This window comes from Montipora foliosa, chromosome 1 (genome assembly GCF_036669935.1).
Source record: "Montipora foliosa isolate CH-2021 chromosome 1, ASM3666993v2, whole genome shotgun sequence".
Lineage (NCBI taxonomy): Eukaryota > Metazoa > Cnidaria > Anthozoa > Scleractinia > Acroporidae > Montipora > Montipora foliosa.
Window position 1 is genome coordinate 1480884 of NC_090869.1, and position 15643 is coordinate 1496526.

A 15643-nucleotide genomic window follows, 5' to 3' on the forward strand; every position below is an offset into this window, starting at 1 on the left:
CCACTTCTGAAAAGATCGAGTAAAATAGGCGGGATAGAATGCTGTGTAGTAAATGGTAAGCGCCATTCTCAACCGGTTGGGCATTAAATTCGGAAAATCGCTTACCTTTATTTGTGCTGATCAAAAAGCTGTGGCTAATATTTTGCTCTGTTATGGCAATCACAAGGTTCAGGGTCTATATTTAGAAAGGTTTTTTCCCAGGAAATAATTTGACCTGATAATAAGAAATTGGATAAGCTGGGCTATTATGCTTAAGAAATGGAAAAAAAAGAAACTTGCTTATACTTGTCATCCGCAAGCCACATGCCGCTGACCGAAGAAACGCTAAGATTGGAAGAAAAACCCCCGAATGCGACATCACTTGCATCGGTAAAAATCATGACGGACGAAGTAGGAGGTGGCCTAATTGAATAGCCATTGAAACAGTCAATAGCTGCGGTTACACTAGCCATTTTGCCCTTGGGTAAGTGGTTTTTTCCCACGGGGAAGCAATTTTTTATGTGTAACCGATCTGCCCAAGGGAAAAATTCCTGTGGGAAATTTCCATGGATACGTCAAAAAGAACAAAAGAATTGCCCATGACAGTTTCAGATGTAAGTCTTATGGTTAACAAAACCCCAAAGCGGCTCAACCAATCACAAGATTGCCGAACGCGAGGAAAATACATGCTGTGATGAACTGTGTAAACAACTGCGGACGTGGAAATACCCAAGCACGCCTTTTCTGGCCAGCAGCAAGTCGACGTCTAAATTATAAATTGGAGAGTTGCAAGGACTAGAGAAAGCGTAACTGAAGTCGACGTCTTTGTTGCCTTCTTAAAATGAAGCGATGAATCGCTGAACTTAATTGAGGTGGACAGTTTAAGAGAAGCGCCGATCGTGACAATTACCGAAAATAAGCCAAAGAAAAGTTTGTCGTTCAGATGTAGATCTCCGATGTTTACCTTTTTTTTTTAGATCCTTAATTTTAATGTACTTTGTATTGTAATTAGTCTTTCAAAAACCATTTAGTGGAAAAACTAATAAATCTCATCTTGTCTTATCTTAAAGGTAAGTTTCCCACCAAAACAGGCCAACGCTTACCTTCCCCTTGGGTAATTTACAAGTGTGTAACCGCAAATGGGGAGTCGATCATAACCCAGGGTAAACCCAACCCAAGCCGTAACCCAAGGTTCCCCATGGGCAAGAGGTCTAGTGTAACCGCACCTAATGTTCAAATACCAAAACTTTAAATCTACCATCAAACTAGATGAAATAGGTAATATAGAATCCCAAGCTGATCTAGAGTCAATGGCAGCGTACATTTGTCTAGTGAGTAATCGAGCAATCGGCCCAACCGCAAGGTAGATAGAATTTACCGATCCCGCAATCTTGGCTAAATTCCGGAACGTTACGAAGCCGTCTTGAATGGCAGAGTCTAATATTGTTTTGAGCTTCGCTACTTTCTTGTCTGGAACTTGGAACTGCATTAAAATCGTGTTAATTACGAAACCTTGCCACTCGCCAATTTGTCTGGGCGACCAGCACGACTTATCTTCATTAACAACAAGCTACAGCAAATCCGCAAGAGCCGAGATCTTTACGCTGAATAATACTCGCTGCTTGAGCGGAACAATTATCGGGGAGACTGCCTAAACCATCATCTAGGTAGACAAAACTGACGTGACCCATCGAACGCCAACGCCTTACAAGAGGCCGAAGCAATTTCGTGAAGCAAAAACAAGCACTGCTAAGCCCAAAAGGAAGCACTTGAAAAGTAAAATATCTGAGAGCACCCGATTGAAATTCCAAGCAAAACCCAAGTAGTTTTGATGGTCCCGATGAATCCTGACATGATGGTAGCCCGACTTGAGGTCCCAGATAAAAAACCAGTCACCCTCATCCAAAACCTCAGACAGAGATCGCAAATCTTCATACTTGAATTTGGGCAAAACTAGACATTGATTAATATGCCTCAAATCTATCACCAAACGAAGCTTTTTGCCTTCGACAACAGAGAGTAGGTTTACGCAAAAAGGCGAGACGCTGTGCTCTTGAATACAGCAGTTAGCTAGTAACTCCAATATTGCTCGCTGCACAAAATGCGGGCGATCGAGTGAAGATTCGTTGTTTACAAGAAAACAAGGCGACGGGTATTGACCAAAAGGTAATCTATCACCTTCCCGAATGATACTTCAAACACATTTCGGAGCCTGCTAACACGTTTCCCAGAAATATGCTGATTTTTCCAGTCTCCCCGCTACACTCGAACAGGTGGTCTCCGCAACAAATTCGCCTGCCGCATGTTTATTAAATGAAGGAAATAATTGGAATCCTCATCAACCACGTCAGCTAGTCAATCTCGCCCGCCTCTATCCACGTTTCGTCTACAGGAAGTGCTGAGGTGCCCAAACTCCCCGCACTGTAAATTTTATCGTACAAAATAAATAAATAAATAAATAAATAAATAAATAAAATAAAATAATAATAAATAACAATAATAAAAATAAAAATAAATATAAACAAAATTAAAATACATTTCCACTCCAAAAGCAGCTGAGAGCATGAAAAAATTAGTCTACTGCACTGAAGTCGTTCGCAGTACAGACCGAAGTGGAACGAATTGAATATGCTAACCGATATATACTAAATGCAAATGACTTGCAAGTAACATGACAATGCAAAGGACAATAAATAACATTCCAATCGTAACGTGCAGATAGCAATTATTTGCTTTACTGCGTACCGCAAATAATTTCCCATTAACGGACAATTTTCAGGATTTTCTCATGGCTCCAGGGGTGCTTACCATTTAGCCAAAAAATCCGGAAATTTCGGTTTGAGGTCAAATGGAAAGGCATCCAGAAAATCTTTTCGGAAATTGTGGACAACCTCCAGAGGTAGTCCTCTTTTTCCGTTCGGAACGGAATTCGCGAAATGCTCTTACCATTTGCGAAAATCCTTCCGTTTCCAGGCCCTTTCTCACAAGATCGAGTAAAATATGCGGGATGAAATGATGTGTTGTAAATGGTAAGCGCCATTCTCATCCGGTTGGTCATTAAATTCGGAAAATCGCTTACCTTTATGCAGAGTTAGTAGAGGGGGAAATATCAGGATTATCATTCTGTCTGCCTAACTTGCGCATGGTGGCCAAAATATTCCTTGACAGAAGCGCTCAGTTAAGACAAACTTCATCCCTTCTTGGAAGAGAAACTGTGTAGCCTCAATAACTGAATACACTGTGAGCTGAAAAGCTTCATGAGTTTGCCACGAGATGCCATTAAGAACTTACATATTTACCACGCCAGTTGTAAATCCATGGAAATTTCCATGCACAAGGCTGGATCAAAACTTATTATTTCTGTAATTTTATCAAGTCACTGGTTAATCTACAGAAACTTCCATGTACAAGGCTGGACAAAACCATTTATATTCTTGTAATCTCACTATGCCAATTGTAAATCCATAGAAATTTCCAGGTATAAGGTAGACTGCAAAACAGTCGTATTTTTTGCGAACGCAAGAGACGCAGTAAATATTCCAACGAAAGGTCTGGAGCGAGTGTAGAAACAGCGAGGGAGAATGGGGAGAGACGCGCTTCACACGCGAGGATCACGCTTACGGTGCTTCGCGCCTTCCGAAAATGAAAGAAAACGACTGTTTTGCAGTCTAGGTATAAGGTTGGATTAAACCTACTTATGAATGGCTGCCTGCAAGAATCGAGAATCGTCAGTCAACGACCATTTTGGCGGATCGCTCATATTTTGCCCAAAGATACCCTTTAGTGAACTATTTTCAAATATCATATTTACAAGTTCCAGCGATTCTTATTTTTTTAGAACTTTGCGAAAAATTGAAAACGCGGTAAATGTGCGGTTTCTGTTTGACAAATTGTCCAAAATTTGCTGCGAGAACCAAGCAACGCTGAAGTCTTAAAATTAACTCAATTGAAATCAAACTTGACACGACATAAGAAAAACCATTCTTATCCATTTCTACTTCGATAGTTTTTTCGGACGTGTTAAAATTGTGATTTCCTAAGCTCTTTAAAGAACATCCTCAAACGGTGCATTACGTGGCGGCCGAAAATGTGTGATATTTAACAAGATAAAAATGTACCTGGTACCTCATTCTTAAACTTTTTTACTTCATTTTCTTCAAATATTGCTATTATTCATTTTCTTTGCACAGTTTGATGCTCGAACTCGGAACGCTTCCCTCCGAAAATATCGGAAATGTTTGTAACATGAGCGAGCAAAAGGACGCAAAGTTTGTAAACAAACAATAAGATAAATTGTATCAGGACGATAAAATTACCTGTCATGGGTACCGGCGGCTGCTCTGTATTACGAAACAGATTAAAAAGGAAGTAATATCGTGGTCGACTCTCGTGCTTGTTCAGTAGATGTTATTTCTTGTAGTTTTATGGCTCTTTGTAGCTATATAACATTACTTGGTAAGGTGACCCCTTGCGGGGAATCTTCTGATTATCCTGGTCAGCTGGAATACGTGACTCTCAAGGATTGCAACAAATGTGTGACTGGACATCTATCTGTTTTTGGGCTTAGCGCCGATGAGGGTTTAAGAACTGAAGTGAAATTGCTGTTAGCCAGAGCCGGTAAATACCTCCCTATAGACTTAAAGTGTATTGTTTCTATCGCTTTATGTTGCTTGTAATTGAGTCGTACAACAGATATGAAGTTGTGGAATTTTTTGCCAGGCATTTTCTCATTAGGAGAAAAACACCTTGGTCTGGCTATCTGCCCACGCCATACGACAGAATTTGGCATCCGTTGGAGAACGAGGAAAACCCTTTGTACAGTTCCAAAAGAACTAGCGGCGCACAAGTCCGTAAGTGCCAGAGGGAGCCTCTGTGTGGATGGCCGGAAGTCACCAACACCAACACACTTGTTCCGGTTGGATATTCATGTACGTTAAAATGTTTATGTTGGTCAGTTTAGTAAAATAATCGCAATTTGCTCGCGTTAATATGCAATACCAACTGACTTTAAACACTCAAGAAACCCAGCATAGCATTTCACTTTTATATCCTTAACAATATTTTAAATCGTTTCCTTTTCAATAAATTTGCGAGAGGTCATTGCACTGCATCTACCTTTGCGAACAATGAGCTTGTCAACTACTTTTTTCTTGAAAGGTTGATTGTCGATTGACTGATGAAATGATGAATTTTAGATACCGTAGCTATGGTATTCGATATCAATAAGCGAATTTGCTTTCTTTTTTTTCAAAAAAGCAATCTGTAAGCAACGCCACGAAGTAATCAGTCGACAGGCCCTGGCTGACCAGACGCCGGAGGGTGCTGGAGCAAGTGGCGAGCCCGCCACCGAAGAGCCCTGTGTTCAAGTTGAGTTACCTGAACAACTGACATCGGTAAGTTTCAAATAAGAACTGATGATCTTATTGATGGTTACATATAATGACAAAACAGCAAACGTAATACAAGGAGCCACAGCTTCTCATGTAGCACATTTGCCCTGGATACACCTCAATCGCCCCGCCCCCCAACGAAAAACAACGCCAATTTTTTTTTGGCACCAATTCCCACCAGGGAGCCTGGTACCAGGCCAACATTACGCTCGGTTTCTGCCGTGATTGTTTCATCCCCTGTGCACGAGCACAAAGGAATTGTGTTTCTTGGACTCGATATTTATGAAAAGATCTTGTTTCAGGCTCATAAGGAGGGAACAGACGTTTCAAGTGCGGAATCAAGTGCTGACAGTGCGATCTCCTCTGATGGCCTGGAAACTGAGTTGAGGACCTAGAAATATCATCAAAGCGGCGGAATGACGAGACTGTCCTCAGTCCCTATACTGGAAGCCTTGTTTCCACTACGAGCGAAGAGGCCTCTGCTTCCAAGCCAGATTCCCGCAAGAAGTTGAACGAATATCTGGTGTCCAAGAACATAGAACCTGTAACTCAACCTTGGGTTGAGTGGGAAAAAGGCCAGTGACAGCACTAAGCTGCGGTATACTAAACGAACTGTGGAAATTTTGTCTTCAGTGCTCCACGACTTAACGCTTAATTATGCAGGTTCTCTTTGGCAAGCGGTCGTCTCTTCTCCTGCTATGAACGAAGCTCTCGGGCTTGACGAAAACTCTCTGAGTCTTCGAAGGGATATCTCCAGGTCTTAGCTGAGGCACACGGTAAAGCCCATGGGTGGGAGACTAGACGGCAAATCCTGTCAATCATGTCTGCAGTTGCTTCTTACAGTGATATCACAAGATTCATTCCTCGTTTAACTAGATATCGTTTTACTATTTCTAATCTGCATCGCTTAGAGCATGGAACCGGCGCGTCTTTGGCTTCGTACCCTTCACCAAAGATAAGAGTGGATCAAAGACAACTAGATCACTTCTTATGTTATATAACGAGCCCCCATTTGGTACAAGATCTGCCATTTGGACAAAAAAACCTGAAGCTTTCTTCTGGACAATTGATTGAAGTACCCAACGTTATTCGCACCATGATACCCCAGAGGATAGCACGTCAGTATACCCAATACTGCCACGAGACTGGATTTAAGGCGTTTAGTGAGCGGACGATGCTGCGGGTTTTGGAAGAATACAAAGCCTCAACCAGAAAGTCTCTCCAAGGACTCGACTATTTCGCGGCAGATGGGACGCGTGCGTTCGATGAACTAGAGTGCTTAGTCCATCGGCTTGGGAATCTTGGTTTTGGGAAAGAGTGGGAGTTGCGGTGCGTGAAATTACTAAAGGTCGACAAATTCTACCTCAAAGGTGATTTCAGGGTAAGCAACTTAAGTGTTGTGAATAGTTCAATAACGTGTGGGCAATCTCTTGATATTCAAGTAACCTTGTTTTGTAAATGGATGAAAATATTGCGGAAACAAATCACCGTTGTGACGACAGCTTAACAGTGGAAATTATTTGTTGGTTTTTCCTATGTATGCTTCTACATGTATGAAATAGATGTAAAATAGCTTTGTGGTGGATTTCACCAATTCAGATCATTCAGATTATTATCTGTTATATGCCACAGAACTTGAACATTGTCCTTATAATTAATTTTTATAATTAAATATTGTGGGTAACAAGCTACCCCATGCTTTGTGTGAAGGTGTTTGACATTTACTTTCAGGTTCATGTGAGCACTTCATCTGGAATTGCGAGTCACTACAGTGTATTTGCGCTTAGTGACTCCAGTGATTCTGCCCTGCGACAGAAATGCGAACACGACCATGACGAGTTCTGTGACCAGTGTGAAAGCTTACACTGGACCCTGAACGACATATCCACTGCGGTTGATGGGGCATCGTTTACCACAGAAGAAGAAAAAGACGAGGCCTTGTTCCTTGCTAACTCTGCCACGCTTGCCATCCAATCATGGAAGTGCCATTTACTAAGGTCGACCCACCAAGATCAGGCTCGTTTGGATGTCATTGATGATTCGCTTAATCCTGAAACAGTGTTCGTTGTCAATGACTGGGCGATGAAATTTTTACCTCAGAGATATCTAGAGTCTCAAACAGACTGGTTTGGCAAGCGGGGCATTTCATGGCATATTTCTGTGGTGTTCAGACGAAGGGAGGGTGTGCTACAGTGGCAAGCCTTTATCCATATAGTTCAGTCCTGCACCCAGGGAAGTTCTCCTGTCACCGCAATTATGCAACATCTCCTGGCCACATTAAAGCAAGAGCACCCTGAAATCAACCAAGCTTACTTTCAACAACGCCGGCTGCTATCACTCCTCTCGCACGCTACTTATGTGCCAAGAAATATCAGATAGCACCGGAGTGAAAGTAATCCGCGTTGAATTTAGCGATCCTCAAGATGGAAAAGGGGCTGCCGATCGGCTAGCTGCGAGCCGTAAAAGCCACGTCAAAGCCTTTATCAATGAAGGTTACGATGTTTGTACCGCCAACGACCTGAGGAACGCATTGTTATCATACGGGGGATTGGAAAGTGTACGAGTGGTTTCCGTGGATACCATCACCGAGACGCCAGACGATGCGCAGACGATTACAGGTATCACCAAGCTTAACAACTTTGACTTCACTTCAGAAGGATCTATTACCTGTTGGCGCGCATATTCTGTCGGCCAAGGGAAAGTGATCAAATTGGGGAAATCCTCGTCTGGTAAGTATGGGGATTCTTGGATGAACCTAAACCGTTTTGAAATTATTAACGATTACTTTTGTTCATTGATGACGGTCTATTCTAAAAGCAAGTAAAATGATTACAGAGTTCCGTCAGACTTTCGCCACAGAAATTGATTCGACAAATATTATTTGGAATAACTGTGAAATTAGACTAAAGATAATAAGCCCGCCCATTACAAAAACTATTACGAAGCTGGAATTGTATTCACCCAAGATCTTTTGTTTAATTTAAATGTTACCAGATGCCTATAATGACCTCTCGAACAAAATAAATAAAACAAATATTTTACAGTTGGCTAGTCTACGTCGGTCTATTCCATCACCTTTAAGAGATAAAGATTGCCTTCCATCAATAAATCCTCCAACGTTCGTAATCACGGATGACAACATATTTGACGTAACTACAAAGAAGTCAAAAGAATTCTATACGTTACTTATCAGGGAAAAAGCGCAACTTCCTTATATCGCTTATAAATTACAGAGCGATTTTAATCTTACTAATGATGACCAATTGAGACACATTTTTCAGTTACTACATGCCGTCACTCTTGAATCGTATGTTAAAGCTTTTCAATACAAAGTTCTCAACTCAATTCTTATACAAACAGCAAATTATATAAAATAGGCTTTAGAACAAATGATCTATGTAGTTTCTGCAAAGGTCAGGCTGAATCACTAAACCATTTGCTCTTCCACTGCCCTTATTCTAAGTAGTTCTGGAACGATTTTGAAACTTACTGGTGCATTATTTCGAGTAAAAGGATTCGCCTTTCCCTGCAAAATGTGCTTGTTGGAATTATCACAGAAACTACTAACCCTTTACATATATTGCTGAACATTTTATAATAATTGGAAAGCTTTTCTTGTGGAATTGCAGGAATAACCAAATTCTTCCCAACATTCATGGATTTCGAGCCAAAATTGTAGCAAAATATGAACCTGAAAAAATAATCAGTAACAAAGACTTCTTAAGAAAAAAATGGATACTGTCTCCTTATCTTTCTTAGCGCACTGTTCCTGTCATTATGCCACTTTTTTTCATTGTATGTTTATTTATTTACTTATTTATTTATTTATCGCTCATTAGTTGCTGTTGTTTGTCCGTAAGCAGTGTAAGTACTGCTCTGAAAGTATCGTATTGTAAGTAGTTTGTAAATACTTTTGTCCTTTGGCCATTTCAATTTCAACAGGAAAAGAAAACAAACAGCGGCTACAAACATTTTCATTTTATACTTGACGTTTCGTATGTTGCAGCATACATCATCAGAAGTGACGGTTAAAACTGTTACACAGTTAAAAACTAGAGCGAGGAACTGGTGACTAGTTAAAAAGTGTGATAACAAAATCGTAACTTCCGGTAGTCGATTCTTCCGGAAGAAATTAATAAAGAAAAAGCTTCTCACTACCAATGTTTTCATTGAGAGAGGGTTTTAAGAGTGCCTGCCTGTAAAAATCAGACAAATTCTTAATTTCGCGGCAAGGGTCGAAAATTCAATTTGGCTCATATTTTTATGGTAGACAGGCTAGGGCATGACAAAAACTACTGGGTAGTTTTTTTTGCCAAAATATTCATTTATTTGAAAGAAATATGCAAATTACCAAATTCCTTTGAAGTCGCCATTTCACGCACCATTATATTTAACCAGTTTGAGAGCCTCGCATGCAAAAACAAATTATTCTTCCGTCTTTAAAACAATCAAATATTTTTGTGTAATGTTTAAATGTGTGCTGGGTCGATTTTAGGGAATGTTGCGTCTTTTTTTGGGTGCAAAATAATTAAATTTCGAAGACATGTATTTCATTCACTTGAAAGTACTTCGTGAATATAATAAATTTTCACCATGTGGTTGAATTGCAGAAGAATGGTCTACAGATTCCTGTAAAAATTTATCTGGGCAAATGATTGTGAGCGACGCGAGAGCTTTTCAAATTACGTTAAAAATGCAAATATTTGCCCCTCCGCTGTCAAATTTCAATTTACGGGTTACACATATATTTTAGCATGCACCACATGCCTTGACGTATATTAAGTTGAAATAGACACAGAGATAATAATTTTGAAATGTTCTAACCTTATTTGCTGTAAGAGGCAGGTCCAAAAGCCGATTTAACGTGTTTCGCTCACCATTTGTCCCATTTAAAGCAGTATAGTTTCCTTCTTTTCACACAATGTCCGATCTACATCACTAATTTTCATCGTATTTAATGGTCGAATACCATCTTTGAACTTGTTTCGGCGCTTATGATCACCACTGCATCTAACTCAACAACGCTAAGTCATTTGTGGATAGTTACTTACTTTTCACTACACCAAAATACTATCACATTTGAACGATTGCTGTTTGACCTTGAACCTTTGCAGTGCTTCGTTATTTGTTCGTCACGCAATGCTGTCATCCCATTTTAGGGGGAAGGGGTAGGGCAATTTCTATCCTGATATGTAACCACTTGGAGCACACAATCTTGTTGATTAGGAAGAGAGTAAAGTAAAGGAATGAAAAGAATGACTAGTTTAACTTTGTCTCCTGAATTGTCATCTGTTGTCATCTCTTAAGCGACCCGCTACCTACATTGAGTAACACTCTAGGGCTAAACTCGTTCCTAGGTCTTTTCGCGCTGTGCAAAATTTCTTTGATTACTTTTTCCCAAACACAGTTTGAACGAAATCCGAAAATTCCCCCGAGTCTCTAAATTTCGCAGCTTCCACAAAACCAAACAATGCAAATACAAAATGAAGGCGTTTTATTATTATTTTTTTTTTACAACTTGGCAGAATTTGTTTTCGAATACTTTTGCGGACAGTCGGAGCTTCTGCAAACTTTTTTGTTTTCTCAATTAGGCCACGTTCGATATATTAATATTCTAACATGCTCCAAGGCTTTCGGGTAAAAATTGTAACTTTTTAAAGTTTCTTTTGTCTCTCAATTCCCGAAAGAGACTTGGACACAAAGAAAACAACACCAGAAAAAGACGTTTGTCCCGAAAGCTTCGGAGCCATGTCAGAATATTGATGTATCGAACGTGGCATATTGCTTTTTGCAACATGATCATACCGTTACCCCGGTACCATACGCATCATCTTGCGCGCGCTTGCGCTCCCCTCCCGCTCCCACACGTGCTTTTTTGGCACGACAAGTCTTTACAAACCCCTACCCCGGTTCGCAGTTTTTCTCCCGCGTCCGAAGCCACCCGATCTCTGCACGGAAACAAAATGTCGCAAAATTACTACCTCAAGCGTTTTGTGAGATTCCGCCATACCAATAAAGAACTGATGAAGGACAGCCATAAGAAAGAAAAAGGAGATATTGGACTAGACCAGGAAGAACTAGCGCGTGGTGGGACTACTTTGTGAATGAAGTGGTATTACCTGAACATTTATTTCACATATGCACAATTCCACGTCCAACTCGTTCTTATCGCTTTCGAACCTATTAGTTTGGACAAATGAAGCCAATGGGAAAATTAAACGCTAGTTTGGGCGAAAATAATTTACTTCGTTTTCTTCGAGATCAAAACTTATTAGTATGGTCGGGACCTGAGTTACAGCTCTTTCTGGGGTCTTCGAGGCAAGTCCCCCACGTATTTAAAAACACAAAGGAGATTCTCTATTCCTGCGGTGATGATCGGGGCTCTTCAAGGAAAACTTGCCCCTGCATAGTGGATGAGGTCTGTTGGCCCCAGCTCTCTATGTTGAAGATTGCGTTTCAAAGTGATTTGTTAAAACTGCAGCTACCAACTAATTTCGTCAGAAGATCTATGTAGGGCTTCTTTCGGTTAACGTTGATTGTTGAGATGTCAAACTCATAAAAATTACATATGTCTTGGAGGATCTGCACAGAAAACTTTGCGAGTTTAGAGCAAGCTGCGATTTCACAAATGTTATGCGTATGGTACATGATCGGATGCTGCAATGATATTTCTGCCATGATTTCGTTACTCAATTCTTGTATGTTCTGTTCATGAATTTTATCCAGCTCTTCGGTGTGTTCATCTTCTTCGTCCCCAGATTCAGCAGCTTGGACAACTTTCTTTGAAGCAAGGCGTTAGAAGAAACTTGCAACTTGCTGAGAAGTTAAATAACTCGAAGCATCTAATCTAGAAGAGCCATCTGCGTTTCTAACTTTTCTCATTGACTTGCAAACATTGGAGGGATCAGCTTTCTTTCCAATCTGTTCGCCGATTTTGAATACTTCTGTCAGTTATTGTTTCTGGTTTTCATTCAGTCGGGTTCTTTGAGTACTGGAGGATTTCAAAGCCCAGCCCATTGACAACGATGAACGGGAATCCGGTACCTTAGCTGTACCAGTATCCTCTACAGGATTATCAACAGTGGCAACACGCTGTTCTAGTTTTGATGCAAAGGACATCATTGCCTTATCGAGAAGCGTACACTACTACGCTACTCACTATCTATCACAGAATAGATACTAAGTAGCGTAGCAATTCAGAGAATTACGCGCTAGTAGATTTATACAACAACAAAAAAACGGATAAACATGCAATGAATTGTTTCACTTATCCTAAGAGTGCTCAATACAAAATATGCAAAGCAAACTGCGAATATGGAAACAAATATTTATATTTGTTTTTTTTATTTTTATTTTTGCTATATTATATACCCCTACCGGTATACGTACCCGCCAAAAAGAAAAGCATTGCGTGACGATCTAATGATTGTGCTGCGGGCGCCGACACGCCTGAGAGCAATGGTCCCAATCAAATGTAATATGTTGGTCTAGCAGGTTTAGTACGTACAAAGCAAGCAACTATCTGCAAAACACTTAGCAGTTGTTGACTTAAGTAGATGCAGTGGTGATCATATGCCCCGAAAGATGATCACAGATTATGGTATTCGACCATTGAATACGTGTGCAACGAACGTTGTGTACACAGAAGCAAACTTGACCGCTTAAAATGCGACAAATGGTGAGAGAAACACGTTAAATCAGCCTTTGGACCTGCCTCTTACGGGAAATAAGGTTAGAACATTTCGAAATTATCAGCTCTGTGTCTCTTTCAACTTAAGATGGGTCCATACATCTGGCGCGTGCTTAAATATATGTGTAATGCCAGTTGACGACGGAAGGCGAAATATTTGCATTTTTTACGTACTTTGAGAAGCTCTTGCGTCGTTCACAATCATTTGCCCAAAGAAATTTTTAAGCGAATCTGTAGACCATCCTTCTACAATTGGACCACCAGAAGCTTAATCCATTTGAAGGTTTCGCACATGGTGAAAATTAATTGTATTCACGAAGTACTTTTAAGTGAAAGAAATACATGTCTTCGAAATTTAATTATTTTGCACCCAAAAAATGACGCAACATTCCCCCAAATCTACCCAATACACATTTATTCATTGCACAAAACTATTTGAGTGTTTTAAAGACGGAAAAATAATTTGTTTTTGCATACGAGGCTTTTGAACTTGTTTAATAAAATGGTGCGTCAAATGACGATTTTAACGGAATTTGGTAATTTGCATTTTTTTTTTTAATAAAAGGATATTTTGCCGAAAAATTTATCCAGTAGTTTTTATCATAACCTAGCCTATCTACCATAAAAATATGAGCGAAATCGAATTTTCGACCCTTGCCGAGTTATGTTTGATAATTATGGGCAGGGACTCTTAAGTCACTGATTAATAGCGTTTCTTTAATTTTACATGACAAACATTTTACATGTTTCTTTAATTTTGCATGACAGGAAGTCCGAGCATTTCAAAGCTCTTACACAAGTCGGCCACGCCTCTGCTGTTGCAGACCATACAATTTCTACCGGTCATAACATCAAATGGGACCATTTTGAAATCCTCGCAACTGGAAAGTCCGACATGCAATGTAAAATTAAAGAAACGCTATTAATCAGCGACTTAAAGCCCTCTCTCAATGAAAACATTGGTAGTGAGAAGCTTTTTGTTTATTAATTTCTTCCGGAAGAATCGACTACCGGAAGTTACGATTTTGTTATCACACTTTTTAACTAGTCACCAGTTCCTCGCTCTAGTTTTTAAAATTCTGTGTGACAGTTTTAACCGTCACTTCTGATGATGTATGCTGCAACATACGAAACGTCAAGTATAAAATGAAAATGTTTGTAACCGCTGTTTGTTTTCTTTTCCTGTTGAAGTAGTTTGTAAGTAGTTGAGTCCCTTATTTACCATTGATGTAAGTAGAATTGTGTAAATGATGTTAAAAAAAAAAAAAAAAAAGGAAAATGATTACATGTCCTGGCCCCAAATTATTGGACAAAAAACTAAGGGGGTGGTCTAACTTCTGAAGGTTTAGTAATGACGACCTGAGACTTTCGCAGGCTAATAACAGTACAAAAGTTTTATATTGATGCGGATCACGTATGCAAGTGAGGTCACGTGACTTGTTACGGCCACAAAACTCAAAAGGAAAAACGGCAACAGTTTATGTTAAAATTTATTTCACTTCTCTACTATTAGATTAGTTAAAATGGTAAACGAAAAAAGAAATATACGGCATTTTGTACTAGTGCCCAGTTCCCTAAGGAAAGCGGACATTTATTTTAAATTATCTTGAAATGACCAAGCGCACAAAAGATGTACCAAACAGTGTTTTAAAACATCATAAAGGTAAATCCAGCCACCAGAAAATTATAAAAAGTGTTTCCGTTTAGCTGAGATTTCTGTGCTTAGGATAACTTTGACATGTCACGTGATAATATATCATCCTATATAGCAGTTAAGGTTTTACGTCTTATTGCTGCTAACGATCTCGATGTCCCAAAGTTACTTTGTGTTATAAAACTGGATCAATAGTTTGACCACCCACTCACTTATTTTCATAAAATAGATCTGGGCCCAGGACTTAAAATTCACCTGAGTGCTGCTCAAACGAAACAAATATAAGTAAAAGGGGTGTGTCTTCCCCCATAGGTACCCTACTGCACACTGCTTTCAATGGTTAAGTATCGATTTCAGATAATAACAACTAGCCTAGTGGCCATATACATGTATGTATTATTTATTGTTGAAGGTCCTGGACAAGAGATTTTACAAGCATCATCTTTCGCGGGGGATTTCCGTGTATTTAAAAGAACCCACACCAAATCATGAACACAAGCAACTGTGACTGAAGAGGCATCTTCTGTAAATTCCAAAGATAACGGCCCGGCAGCAAGGGTATATACGTGTTCCGAAGACGGCTTCACTAGCGTTTTTCAAAGGTTTACGGCGTTAGAAAAGCACTTGTAACTCGAAAAATGCACCAGATCACCAGAAAAATATTCACTTATGCACCTAGCTAAGATTGGTTACAAGTCTTATTTAGAGGAAGGAGTTGGAAAGCTACCTTCTCTTCAAGTTCCTTTGCAACACCAAGAGGATCGTTTTTCTCCAAAAGAGGGCTGGGCTCTTAGGGTTATGAAAAAGGCCTACAGATTTAGCGAAAAGCATAAGTCGTACCTTCTAGCCAAATTTCATATTGGGGAAACGACTGGACACAAGCTTGACGCGGAGTTAGTTTCTAGAGAAATGCGACGAGCCCGCGGTACA

At 39.9% G+C, this 15643-nt stretch overlaps 1 pseudogene; it reads left to right on the forward strand.

Annotated features, from left to right (window-relative positions):
* Positions 1-6189: 6189 nt before the first annotated feature.
* On the forward strand, positions 6190-8074 carry LOC138008205 (uncharacterized; annotated as a pseudogene).
* The last annotated feature ends 7569 nt before the right edge of the window (positions 8075-15643 follow it).